The 12,665-nt window shown below is 44.7% G+C and overlaps 1 protein-coding gene across 2 annotated transcripts in view; it reads left to right on the top strand.

Moving 5' to 3' along the window:
- xpo6 (exportin 6) overlaps positions 1-12,665 on the top strand; it is a 157,743-nt gene that overhangs the window by 99,293 nt on the left and 45,785 nt on the right. The window lies entirely within an intron of this gene.

The following is a 12,665-nucleotide window of genomic DNA, read 5'->3' as shown; positions in this document are numbered from 1 at the left end:
ACAAAACAGTGCAGGCATTACAATAAATAATAAACAAGACAATAGGCACAGCAGAGGGCAGTAGGTTGGTGTCAGTCCAGGTTCTGGGTATTGAGGAGTCTGATGGCTTGGGGGAAGAAACTGTTACACAGTCTGGTCGTGAGAGCCTGAATGCTTCGGTGCCTTTTGCCAGATGGCAGGAGGGAGAAGAATTTGTATGAGGGGTGTGTGGGGTCTTTCATAATGCTGTTTGCGGATGCAGCATGTGGTGTAAAATGTCTGTAATGGCGGGAAGAGAGACCCTGATGATCTTCTCAGCTGACCTCACTATCCGCTTGCAGGGTCTTGCGATCCGAGGTGGTGCAATTTCTGAACCAGGCAGTGATGCAGCTGCTCAGGATGCTCTCAATACATCCTCTGTAGAATATGGTGAGGATGGGGGGTGGAAGATGGACTTTTCTCAGCCTTTGCAGAAAGTAGAGACATTGCTGGGCTTTCTTGGCTATGGAGCTGGTGTTGAGTAACCAGGTGAGATTCTCCACCAGGTGAACACCAAGAAATTTGGTGCTGTTAACGATCTCTTCAGAGGAGTCGTCGATGTTCAGCGGAGAGTGGTCGCTCTGTGTCCTCCTGAAGTCAACAACCATCTCTTATGTTCACATTCAGAGACAGGTTGTTGGCTCTGCATCAGTCCATTAGCTGCAGCACCTCCTCTCTGTATGCTGACTCATGGTTCTTGCTGATGAGACCCACCACGGTCGTGTCATCGGCGAACTTGGTGATGTGGTTCGAGCTGTGTGTTGCAGCACAGTCGTGGGTCAGCAGAGTGAACAGCAGTGGACTGAGCACACAGCCCTGGGGGGGGCCCCCATGCTCAGTGTGATGGTGCTGGAGATGCTGCTCCCAATCCGGACTGACTGAGTTCTCCCAGTCAGGAAGTCTAGGATCCAGTTGCAGAGGGAGGTGTTCAGGCCCGGTAGGCTCAGCTTTCCAATCAATTTCTGAGGAACGATTGTGTTGAATGCTGAACTGAAGTCTATGAATAGCATTCGAACATACGTGTCTTTTTTGTCCAGGTGGGTTAGGGCCAGGTGGAGGGTGATGGCAATGGTGTCGTCTATTGAATGGTTGGGACGGTACGTGAACTGCAGGGGGTCCAGTGAGGGGGGCAGCAGGGTCTTGATGTGCCTCATGACGAGCCTCTCGAAACACTTTATTAGATTAGATTATGAGAATACTCAGTCCTCTTTCATTGTCATTTAGAAATGCATTAAGGAATGCATTAAGAAATGATATAATGTTTCTCCAGAGTGATATCACAGAAAACAAGACAGACCAAAGACTAACACTGACAGAACCACATAATTATAACATATAGTTACAGCAGTGCAAAGCAATACCATAATTTGATAAAGAACAGACCATAGGCACAGTAAAAAAAAAAGTCTCAAAGTCCCGAGTTGATCGACTGAGTCCCCGATAGCAGGCGGCAAAAGGGAGAAATTCCCTGCCATAAACCTCCAGGCACCGTCAACTTGCCAATACCTTGGAAGCAGCCGACCACAGCCGACCCTGAGTCCATCCGTCCGAAAACTCTGAGCTTCCAAGCAGCCTTTCCGATACAGCCTCCCGAGCGCCATCCTCTGCCAAACGCCTTCAACTTCTCCCCGGCCGCTGAAACACGCAAAGCTGAGGATTTCGGGGCCTTAAGCTCCGGAGGTTCCGGTTACCACACAGTAGCAGTGGTAGCAAAGCAGGCATTTCAGAAGTTTTCCAGATGTTCCGCTGTGCTCTCACATCTGTCTCTATCAAATCAGGATTGTGCACGGTCCCCTACTTGAAAAAGAACAGATATTCATGATGATGGATGTGAGTGCGATGGAACGGTAGTCGTTGAGGCAGGACACTGAAGACTTCGGCATGGGGAAGATGGTGGCGGCCTTGAAGCACGTAGGAACGATGGCGCTGCTCAGGGAGATGTTGAAGATGTCAGTGAGAATCTGTGCTAGCTGGTCTGCACATCCTCTAACCACTGCCAAGAATATTGTCTGGTCCAGCAGCCTTCCGTGGGTTGACCCTGCAAGGGGTTCTCCTCACATCGGCCACGGTAAGACACAGCACCTGACCATTTGGAGGAGGGGTGGTCTTCCTCGCTGCCACGTCACTTTCTGCCTCAAAACGAGTGTAGAAGTTGTTCAATGCATCTGGGAGGGAGGCATCACCAGCACAGGCAGGTGATGTCTTGAAGTTGGTGATGTCCTGAATGCCCTTCCACATGTGCCGCGTGTCGCCGCTGTCCTGGAAGTGGCTGTGGATTCGCTGGGTGTGTGCATGCTTTGCCTCTGATGGCCCAGGACAAATTTGCAATGGTATCACAGATTAATTGAGGGCATACCCCAGAATCACACTTCCTTTTGGCTTATCAACATACTTCAGTCATGACATTTGAACCCTACAAACCATTGTTTCGTGGTGAATAACTGGGGCCTGAACACCATTCTCTAAGGTACAGCACTAGTCTGCCTGCTTGCTTACTGATGTCTGCCTTGTCACTCTTTGCTGCACTGTCTTCCAGGCGACTTCTGGACTAAAGCAAGCAGCTGGCGTTGGAAGCTTATTGCTAGCCAGTCAGTGCTAGAGCTGGAAATGAAATGTAATGTGATACGTGGAATAAAATGGTGAATTTAATGGGTTTATTATGGTCATGGTGAAAAACTTGTCCAACATGCCATTCTTACAGATTAATTCATGTAGGTGCACTGAGGTAGCACAAAGTGTTAAGTTACAGAGAAAGTAAAGTGCAGTGCAGGCAGAGTCCAGTTTACTGTACCAAGGGTCTGTTCGACAGTGGGATCAAACCTGGTGGTACATTGCGGGGGGGAGTAAGGGAAAAGAGAAAAGGTCTGGGATGGGGGGGAGACTTTGAATTTGCAATGGGATCACAGATTACTTGAAGACAGGCATTCATTCTAGCCTGGTGTCAAAGGTCTTCCCAACTCTGTTAGATGAATGTCAAGAGCAAATGTTCCAGTTAATGTGAACTGTTAAGATCATTTGATCAATAAACAGAACAGATTCTTCTTATCACACAGAAGAAGTATTTTCCTTATCTGTGAGAGGTGAAAGTTGTCTTCAGGGAAGTGGTTTCCTATTTGTTCAAGAAAGCAGTGAGTTATTGTGAAGAAAACTGTCACAACTTCAGAGCTACTTTTAAAGAAAACCAAGACAGAAGCATCTTGGTGCTGCAACATTCCTTAAACCATTGCAGACTACGTTTCTGCTTGACCGTTAGTTAGAGTAATGATACCATTCCGGTCCATTTAGATTCACAGGAGTGTGCTGTTCTACTCTAACTTCTTTGCTGCTGTATCTTTTTGGATTAAAAGGCCTACAGACTCTTAACTGAGCTTCAGTGGACACCTGGAAATATTTCAACATGAAGTTAGGTATCAGGCTCTTAACCTGGGTTATCTTCACTGGGCCTCACTATCCGTTGGTACCAAGTACCTGTTTTCCCTTGAACTTCAATTCCCTAACTAGGACATTGTGAACAAATGGACTCTTTTAGAAGCTGAGTGCTCTGAAATTTTTCTTTGCTTTTTCTCCCTGATACACTCTCGTGCTCAGGCTTTTCTTCAGTTTTTACTGAATACACCTAGGCACAATCCTGATCCTTCAACGATACGGGACCTTAGATTCATATTCAATGAGTATTCACTTCTCTGCAGGTCTCTTCTCAAGTGATAAGTGGAGTGCACTTGGAGACATGTTGTTAAATCTACATGGGAAGTCCGGTTGAGCGTGGTGGGACCAATGTTCTAAGCTGTGTATATTTCAGTGCAAGGAGTATTGTAGAGAAAGCAGGTGAGCTTTGGGCATGGATCAGCAAGTGGAATTATGACATTGTAGCCCTTAGAGAGACTTGGTTGCAGGGGGCAGGACTGGCAGCTCAGTGATACGGGGTTCCATTGTTTGAGACATGACATTGTAGAATGGATTAAAGAGGGAGGGCTGGCATTACTAGTCAGGGAAAATGTCATGGCAGGACAGACTAGAGAGCTCATTTAGTGAGTCTTTATGGTCTGAACTGAAGAAAAAGAAAGGTATGATTGTGATAGCAACACACATCAAAGTTGCTGGTGAACGCAGCAGGCCAGGCAGCATCTCTAGGAGGAGGTACAGTTGATGTTTCAGGCCGAGACCCTTCGTCAGGACTAACTGAAGGAAGAGTTAGTAAGAGATTTGAAAGTGGGAGGGGGAGGGGGAGGGGGAGATCCAAAATGATAAGAGAAGACAGGAGGGGGAGGGATGGAGCCAAGAGCTGGACAGGTGAGAGGATCATGGGACAGAAGATCTGGGGAGAAAGACAAGGGGGGGGGAACCAGAGGATGGGCAAGGGGTATAGTCAGAGGGACAAAAGGAGAAAAAGGAGAGAGAGAAAGAGAGAAAAAGAATGTGTGTATAAAAATAAATAACAGATGGGGTATGAGGGGGAGGTGGGGCATTAGCGGAAGTTAGAGAAGTCGATGTTCATGCCATCAGGTTACAAAGAACTGTATGATAGAAAATGCGCAAGGCTAGCAGTCAAGCATCTGTCATTTTTCAAGCCTTCCACATCAGCCACAGCAGATGACGAACCTCGACCTTCGACATCGAGGCAGGCAGACGTAGAAGAAGATGATCTGCCTGCCCTGATGGAAATAGACGATGATGAGATGACACCCCAGTATTCCACCTCCCCAACCCCCAGGCCGCGGACCAATACATTGCCGCGGAGAATGTAGCGGTAGCTAGGATGCATCCAGCACATCTTTAAGAAAAAAACCGAAATAAACAAGCTAATTAATTAGGTGCTGCCCAGCACGTAAATGTCAGTCCAGATCAGAGGCGATTGCCGATTGCGTTGCCTCTGGTCTGGGGCGGCACCTAATTAATTAGCTTGTTTATTTCTGCTTTTTCCTTAAAGATGTGCTGGGTGCGTCCCGGCTACCGCTGCATTCTCCGCGGATCGGTATCGGTTCACTGCCTGGAGGTTAGGGACCACTGCACCACCCCAAACTCCGACAACTCAGCCTAACACACCATCATCAGTGTGCTCGGAGCTGTCTTCCCGATTCCGGTAAGTGATACTACACTGTACATACATTATTTCTACTTTATATCGGCTGTGTATTTTTATGTGTTATTTGGTATGATTTGGCAGCTTCATAGCTTAAGGGTTACTGGAGAGGATGTTTCTACCGAGAGCACTTGCGTGAGATTTTCGCTACAGAGAACAGTGCGGCAATGATTGTAGAAAAGTATTTCGACTTTATATAGGCTGTGTATTTATCATATCATTCCTGCTTTTACTATATGTTACTGTTATTTTAGGTTTTATGTGTTACTTGGCATGATTTGGTAGATTATTTTTTGGGTCTGTGAATGCTCACAAATTTTTCCCATGTAAATGAATGGTAATTGCTTCTTCACTTTACGACATTCTGGCTTACGAACCATTTTATAGGAACGCTCTACCTTCGGATGGCAGGGGAAACTTGTACAGAGTTTGTATGTTCCTGTTAGAATAAAAAGTATAACAAAATTTATATGTTTCTGTTAGAATAAAAGGCATAACAAATTTAGGAAACCTTGGTTTTCAAGAGATATTGAGGCTGTGGTTAAGAAAAAGGAGGAGGTGCATGGCAGGTATAGACATGCAGGAACAAATGAGGTACTTGAGGAGTAATAGGGAATGCAAGAGAACACTTAAGAAGGAAATCAGGAGGGCTAAAAGAAGACTTGAGGTTACGAATAACAGAAATGAGGCAAGAACAGGAAAACAGATTATTATCTGAATGGTGGCCGATTAGGAAAAGGGGAGGTGCAACGAGACCTGGGTGTCATTATACACCAATCATTGAAAGTGGGCATGCAGGTACAGCAGGCGGTGAAAAAGGCGAATGGTATGCTGGCATTCATAGCAAGAGGATTCGAGTACAGGAGCAGGGAGGTACTACTGCAGTTGTACAAGGCCTTGGTGAGACCACACCTGGAGTATTGTGTGCAGTTTTGGTCCCCTAATCTGAGGAAAGATGTCCTTGCCATAGAGGGAGTACAAAGAAGGTTCACCAGATTGATTCCTGGGATGGCAGGACTTTCATATGATGAAGGACTGGATCGACTAGGCTTATACTCGCTGGAATTTAGAAGATTGAGGGGGGATCTTATTGGAATGTACAAAATTCTAAAGGGATTGGACAGGCCTGATGCAGGAAGGTTGTTCCCGATGTTGGGGAAGTCCAGAACGAGGGGTCACAGTTTAAGGATAAAGGGGAAGCCTTTTAGGACCGAGATGAGGAAAAACTTCTTCACACAGAGAGTGGTGAATCTGTGGAATTCTCTGCCACAGGAAACAGTTGAGGCCAGTTCATTGGCTATATTTAAGAGGGAGTTAGATATGGCCCTTGTGGCTAAAGGGATCGGGGGTATGGAGAGAAGGCAGGTACAGGGTTCTGAGTTGGATGATCAGCCATGATCATACTGAATGGCCTACTCCACCTATTTTCTATGTTTCTATAAACTCTTCTCGGGCTTCAAGCTAGGTACAGGTATCAATTATAACCGATGTTTTGATGACAAACTCTGCCATTGAAATGTCGGTTGTAATTGATAACTGTATCCAGCTTGAAACCCGAAAACAGTTTATTTGCCATGTACTAGATCCTTTTTCAAGACATGAGGTTGCTCTAACAGGTAAGGTAAAGGAGAATCCAAAGGGATTCTACAGATAAGTTAAGAGCAAAAGGATTGCAGATTGGTCCTCTGGAAGATCAGAATGGTAATCTACAATATGTCTGAAGCCGAAAGAGATGGGAAAGATCTTGAATAGATTTTTTGTATCTGTATTTACTCAGGAGATGGACAGAGTCTTTAGAAGTGAGGAAATGCAACAGCTGGGCTGGCTAGTGATGTGACGACATCGGCACCAGACCCGGGAGCAGAGGTTCCTGAGTTCGAATCTAGTCGGGTCTGCCCCCGAGTACACTTTCTATCTGTGCTGGGTTGGGTGTCGAGATCGCAACTCGACCTTGTAAAACAAAGGGAAAATAACTGCAAAAATGTCTGTGTGAGGAGTGGCGCGCCACACAGTCTCTCTCTTTCACTTGTAAAAAAAAGCTATGAAAAATCCATCATCACGGACACGCAGACACATGCACGCACGCACATGCAGATGCACACGCACACGCACAGACACACACGCAGGCACACGCCAAAAAAAAAAGCAACAGCCAGGTCATGGATATAATGTAGATTACAAAGGAGGAGGTGTTTGCTGTCCTGAGGCAAATGAGGGTGGATGAATCCCCAGGGCCTGCCAAGGTAGTCCCTTTGTCTCTGTGGGAGGCATTTGCAGAAATTGTAGGGGCCCTAATAGAGATATTTAAAGCATCTTTAGCCATTGATGAGGTGTCAAAGGATTGGACGATAGCTAATGTTGTTCCATTGTTTAAGACATGCTGTCAGAAAACACAAGGAAATTATAGTCCAGTGAGCCTGACATCGGTGGTGGGAAAGTTATTGGAATGTATTCTAAGGAACTGGATATATAAGTATTTGGATAGACAGGGACTGATTATGCATAGTCAACATGGCTTTGTGCATGGTAACTAATAAAGAGTTTTTTCAAGGAACTTGCCAGGAAAGTTAATGAAGGAAAGGCGGTGGATGTTGTCTACAAGGACTTTGACAAATTCCCACATGGGAGTTTGGTCAGTCACTTGGCATTCAAGATAATTGAATTAGATATTGGCTTTATGCGAGAAGCCAGAGAGTTCCCTCTGCCTAGAGGCCCGCGACTAGTGGTGTGTCGCAGGGATCAGTGCTGGGTCTGTTGTTGTTTGTCATCTACATCAACAGTGTGGATGAGGATTGGTTAACTGGGTCAGTAACTTTTCAGATGCTGCTGATGTTGGGGGTGTAGTGGACAGAAAGGAAGACTATCAGAACTTGCAGTGGGATCTGCGTCAGCTGGAAAAATAGACTGAAAACTGGTAGACGGAGTTTAATGCAGACAATTGTGAGGTGTTGCACTTCGATAGGACCAACCAGGGTAGGTCTTACACGGTGAGTGGTAAGGCACATCTGGGAATGCAGGTCCATAATTGCTTGAAAGTGGTGTTACAGATAGATGGGGTGATAAAGAAAGCTTTTGGTACATTGGCCTTCATAAAATAAAGTACTGAGTACAGCAGTTGGGATGTTATGTTGACGTGAGGGCTGATTTAGAGTATTGTGTGCAGATTTGGTCACCTATCTATATGAAAGATGTAAATAAGATGAAAAGAGTAATCAATCTAACCCTTCCCTCTGTGTTCTTTCATCCATGTGTTTATCTAGGAGTCTTGTAAACATTCCCTATGTATCTGCCTCACCCACCACCTCTAAATAGATTCTTATTTTCCGCAAATAGTTTCTGGTCCTACAGCCGCAAGTTAGAGATATTTCTGCAGTTTACAACTTTGAAAAGCAGAAGTTTTAAGCTAACGGTATTAGTCTCAATGGCAATTAACCTTTGTTTTTAATGATTTCACAGTGTAAGGTCCAGTACTCCACCCTGAGTCTGCACATTTTCTTTTGAGTGTGTCAACAATATAAACATTTATTGTTGACTTGCAAGTAACTTCTTGATATTTGAAGGTTAGAAGCAGATCTAGAAGGGCAAGTATTCAGTGTACATTCGCGTTTTCCTTGTTAAACCACTTTGTCAGTTAGTTGTCACAATTAATCTTTGCTCTATTGCTTGGGGTATGGGGTAACATACAGGACAAAGTTCAAAGTATGTGTACCATGTACTACCTTGAGGTTCATCTTGCAGGCAGCCACAAAACAAAGAAACACAATAGAATTGACGAAAAAAAAGTCACGCCACAAAGACTGTCAAGCATCCAATGTGCAAAAAAAGAACAATTAAAAATAATAAACAAATAATCCTCAGAAAATGAACCACAGAGTTCCCGAAAGTGAGTCCACAACCACGGAGACTGTTCAGTGCTGAGGCGAGTGTATCCGGTCCAGGAGCTCGATGGCTGCTGGTCACAGCCACGGAGACTGTTCGGTGCTGAGGGGAGTAAAGCCTCATAGAGTAGTGAGCTGAAGAATGGTTTCTCCTTTGCTCTCAGCCTCATTGCCTTAATTTTTTTAATCTGGCTCGCTGCTCAGATTGGCTAGACATTGTTTATTTTCTGCTCTTGGGCTCACTTCATCAGTTAGAGAATTGAGGCTTAATTTGGAGGCAATATGGGGGACGATGGTGATAGTAATTCTGGAGAGTTATTAAATATACTTAAAGCAGAGGTTAATAGGTTCCTGATTAGTAAGGGCTTCAAAGGTTACAGGAAAAGGGCAAGAGCGTGGGGTTGAGAGAAAACAAAATCAATCATGTTGAAATGGCGGAGTGGATTTGATGGACCCTCATGGCCTAACTCTGCCTTAGGGTGCTGATGAAGAAAATGTCTGTGAAAAGTGGGAGTCCCGATTGTCTAGGTTGCACACAGCTGTTGCAGCTGCTTGGTTAACAGATGAATAAGGACTTTAGGAGAATTTTGTGAAATAAAAGGTTGCCCTGGAATTGTGAGGGGTAGAACTTGGCAGTAGCTGATGGTCAGAGGAGCTACTGACCATGTTCTGACACCAACTAAAGAGGCTAGGCATTTGAAATATTAATGTTCAATATTGAATTTGGAAAGTTTCACTGTTTCTGTACAGAAGCTGGTGCTATTCCATGAGCTTGTTTTGGCTTCCTTGGAGCAGTGTAGAAGACCAAAGACAGGGGTTGAGGAGTTGGGAGGGATCATTAAAATGGCAGGTGAGTGGAACCTCGCAGCTGCCTTTGTGCAATGAATGGTGTTGTACAGAGCAGTCACCCAATCTGTATTTGGTTTCTCTGGAGTGAGCTTAGAGAGAGCTGTGCTGATTGTGTGAGTTACTGTTTCTGTGCGGTAATTGTTATATGGTTATATTGAGCTGGTGGGTGGATGGTGGGATGGGAAGAGTTAAAGGGCATCAATGGGGTTGCACAGTGAGAAGGGGAATGATAGGTGGAGCTGGGAGAGTGAACCAGGAGGTTCTGGAGGGAACACTGTCTTGGGAGTACAGGAAAGATGAGTCTCCTGGTGGAACTTGCTGAAGGTGGTCAGAACTATGGAACATGATCCATCGCGCGTGGATATGGTGGAGAGCTAAAGAAGGCACATATCCATTTCCTTTATGGACGGAGCTGATAGAGGAGACACATCTGAAGTCCTGTCGTTTGTTGTAGAGGGAAGCCACAGTTAAAGGAAAAGGAAGACATTTTCCAGCCACCCGTCATCAGAAGAGATATGACAGAGGAAATGGGGAATGCAATGAAATCTTTGTAGGAAACAGGGTAGAAGGAGGAGGAACTCGTTGTGGGAGTCTCTGAACTTGTTGCATAGTGGTAGCTGTATTATGTACCACTTGTTTTACAGTTATGACCCTGTTCCCCAAGGTGGACATGCAGAATAGTCGATGCAAATCTTGGCCATGTAGTCTTTATGTACTTGCTAATGTTTATACAGTGGCTGTGACACTGTTATACGACCACTTCTATCTGAAGTGATGCCACACTATAAAAAGCAGAGTTTTTAAAGCCAAAATTATATGCATTTCCTGACAGACACATACTACAACATAGTTTCTGCAAAAGACCACAGTGTGACTTCTCTGCAAAATGAGTGGTTCTCATTTATGTGAAACTGAAAATTATGTTTGGAATAAACAGTCAATGATTCAGGCCAAGACCCTTTGTCAGATCTCAACCTGAAACTTCAACTGTTTATTCCTTTCTAGATGCTGCCTGACCTGCTGAGCTCCTCCAGCTTTTTGTGTGTGTTGTTGAAGATTTCCAGCATCTGTGGAATCTCTTGTGATTTGCATGCTGTGCCTTGTTGGTCACGTAGTGGATTTGAAGTTGTTCTGCTTTGGTATGCAAGTTCTGAGTAAGAGACTTCTTCCTCCTGCAAATGCATTCCACTAACCCAAAGTTTTTTGCTTTCTGTGTAATTCTGCGAGCAGGTTGTATCTGCTGGCCAGATCTCTCTGGAGAAACTTGAATTGGATGTCTGTTAACCCTCAGCATTCTGAATCAGTGTTTGATTTCATTTATTTAAACTTTTGTGAAACCCATTTTGTTCCAGAATTTGTTTTTGTGGTATATAGCTGCCATCTTGTTGAAGTAGTTGAGGTTACACTGACAAAAGGAACACAGTGGTACTGATGTTAGTTACACTGTCTCAGTGCCTGTCCCCATTCTAACGACTTTCTACAGAAGACACCATCATGTCTGACTACATCTTTGTGTGGTATAGAAGCTGCAAGGCATCAGAGCAAGACCCTACAGATGATCGCCCTCCCCCTTATTTGTGACACTTATGGGAGAGTTGTATACGAAGAGCCTGAAGTGTTAATGAGGGTCCCTACCACCCACATTACTGTCAGGAAGCAGGTACAGGAGCATCAGGTCTCGGACTGCCAGAGACTAATGAACACCCTGCCACCACCAGGGTCTTGTCACTGAGACAGTGAGAAGTTTACTGTACTATTTGCTATTTACCTCTGCTGCACACTGCATGCATTTTGAATTATATTTTATTAACTTATTTGTGGTAATTTTATTTCATGTGCTGTGTGCGCTATATGTTTTGTGGGTGCACTGTGGTCTGGGGGGAATGTTATTTTGTTGGTTGTACAGTTCAATGACAATAAACTTGAACTTGATACTTAAATTCAATCCTGCCCTCCACTGCTGCTTTCTGTGTGGAGTTTACACGTCCTCTCTGGTTTCCTCCCACACCACCAAGGTATGTTAGTTGCTTAATTGGTTGCAGCAAATTGTGTTTAGTGTATTGGCAGGAGTTGGTGAAAAATGGATCGGATTAGAGTGGGTTCAGAGTGAGTGTGTGGTTGAGGGCTCTGTGCGTCTGACTCTTTCGAATGAGCTTGAAGTCACACCTTCAACATTACTGATGACTGTAAGTAACATAAATTCTTCATGTGGACACCATTAGAGTCACACAGCTTGGAACCTTTGGCCCACTTTCCTCTAAACCATTCCTATCTACGTACAGGTCTAAGAACCTTCTAAATGTTGTTAATGTACCTGCTTCAACCACTTCCTCTGGCAGCTCGTTCAATATACTCATCACACTCTGGGTGAAAAAGTTACCCCTCAGGTTCCTACTGAATACATCTCCTCTCACCTTAAACCTATGCCCTTTAGTACTTGGTTTTTTACCCTAGTAAAAAGACTGCATGTTGACCATTCTTCTTCTCAAGCCCATCAACTCTTTCTGGGGCTTGGGCTTGCTAGAGGCCCTCCGGCTTCTGCTTTCCCCACACGGTTTCATATGTGTGTCATCCAGACAAATATCCTTCCTCTCTCTTTGCAGCTTCTGTAGGCATTCCAGTAGCTCTGGGTTTTTACAGGATGGGGTTGCTGCCCTGGCATTCGGGCTTGGATCATGGCAGAGTTGACCCTGTATATGCCTCTCATAATTTTATATGAGGTCTGTAAGATCACCTCTCATTCCCCTGTGGTCTTATGGTCTAAATCTCGCCATTTTATAGGTTAATTGTTATCACTGGAATGTTGTGTTCTGTTTTAGTTGAAGCTAGTTTTTGTAGAA

Source organism: Mobula birostris, chromosome 9 (assembly GCF_030028105.1).
Source record: "Mobula birostris isolate sMobBir1 chromosome 9, sMobBir1.hap1, whole genome shotgun sequence".
Taxonomy (NCBI): domain Eukaryota; kingdom Metazoa; phylum Chordata; class Chondrichthyes; order Myliobatiformes; family Myliobatidae; genus Mobula; species Mobula birostris.
The sequence above is the reverse complement of the archived record's forward strand: the minus strand, read 5'-3'. Positions and strand labels throughout refer to the sequence as shown.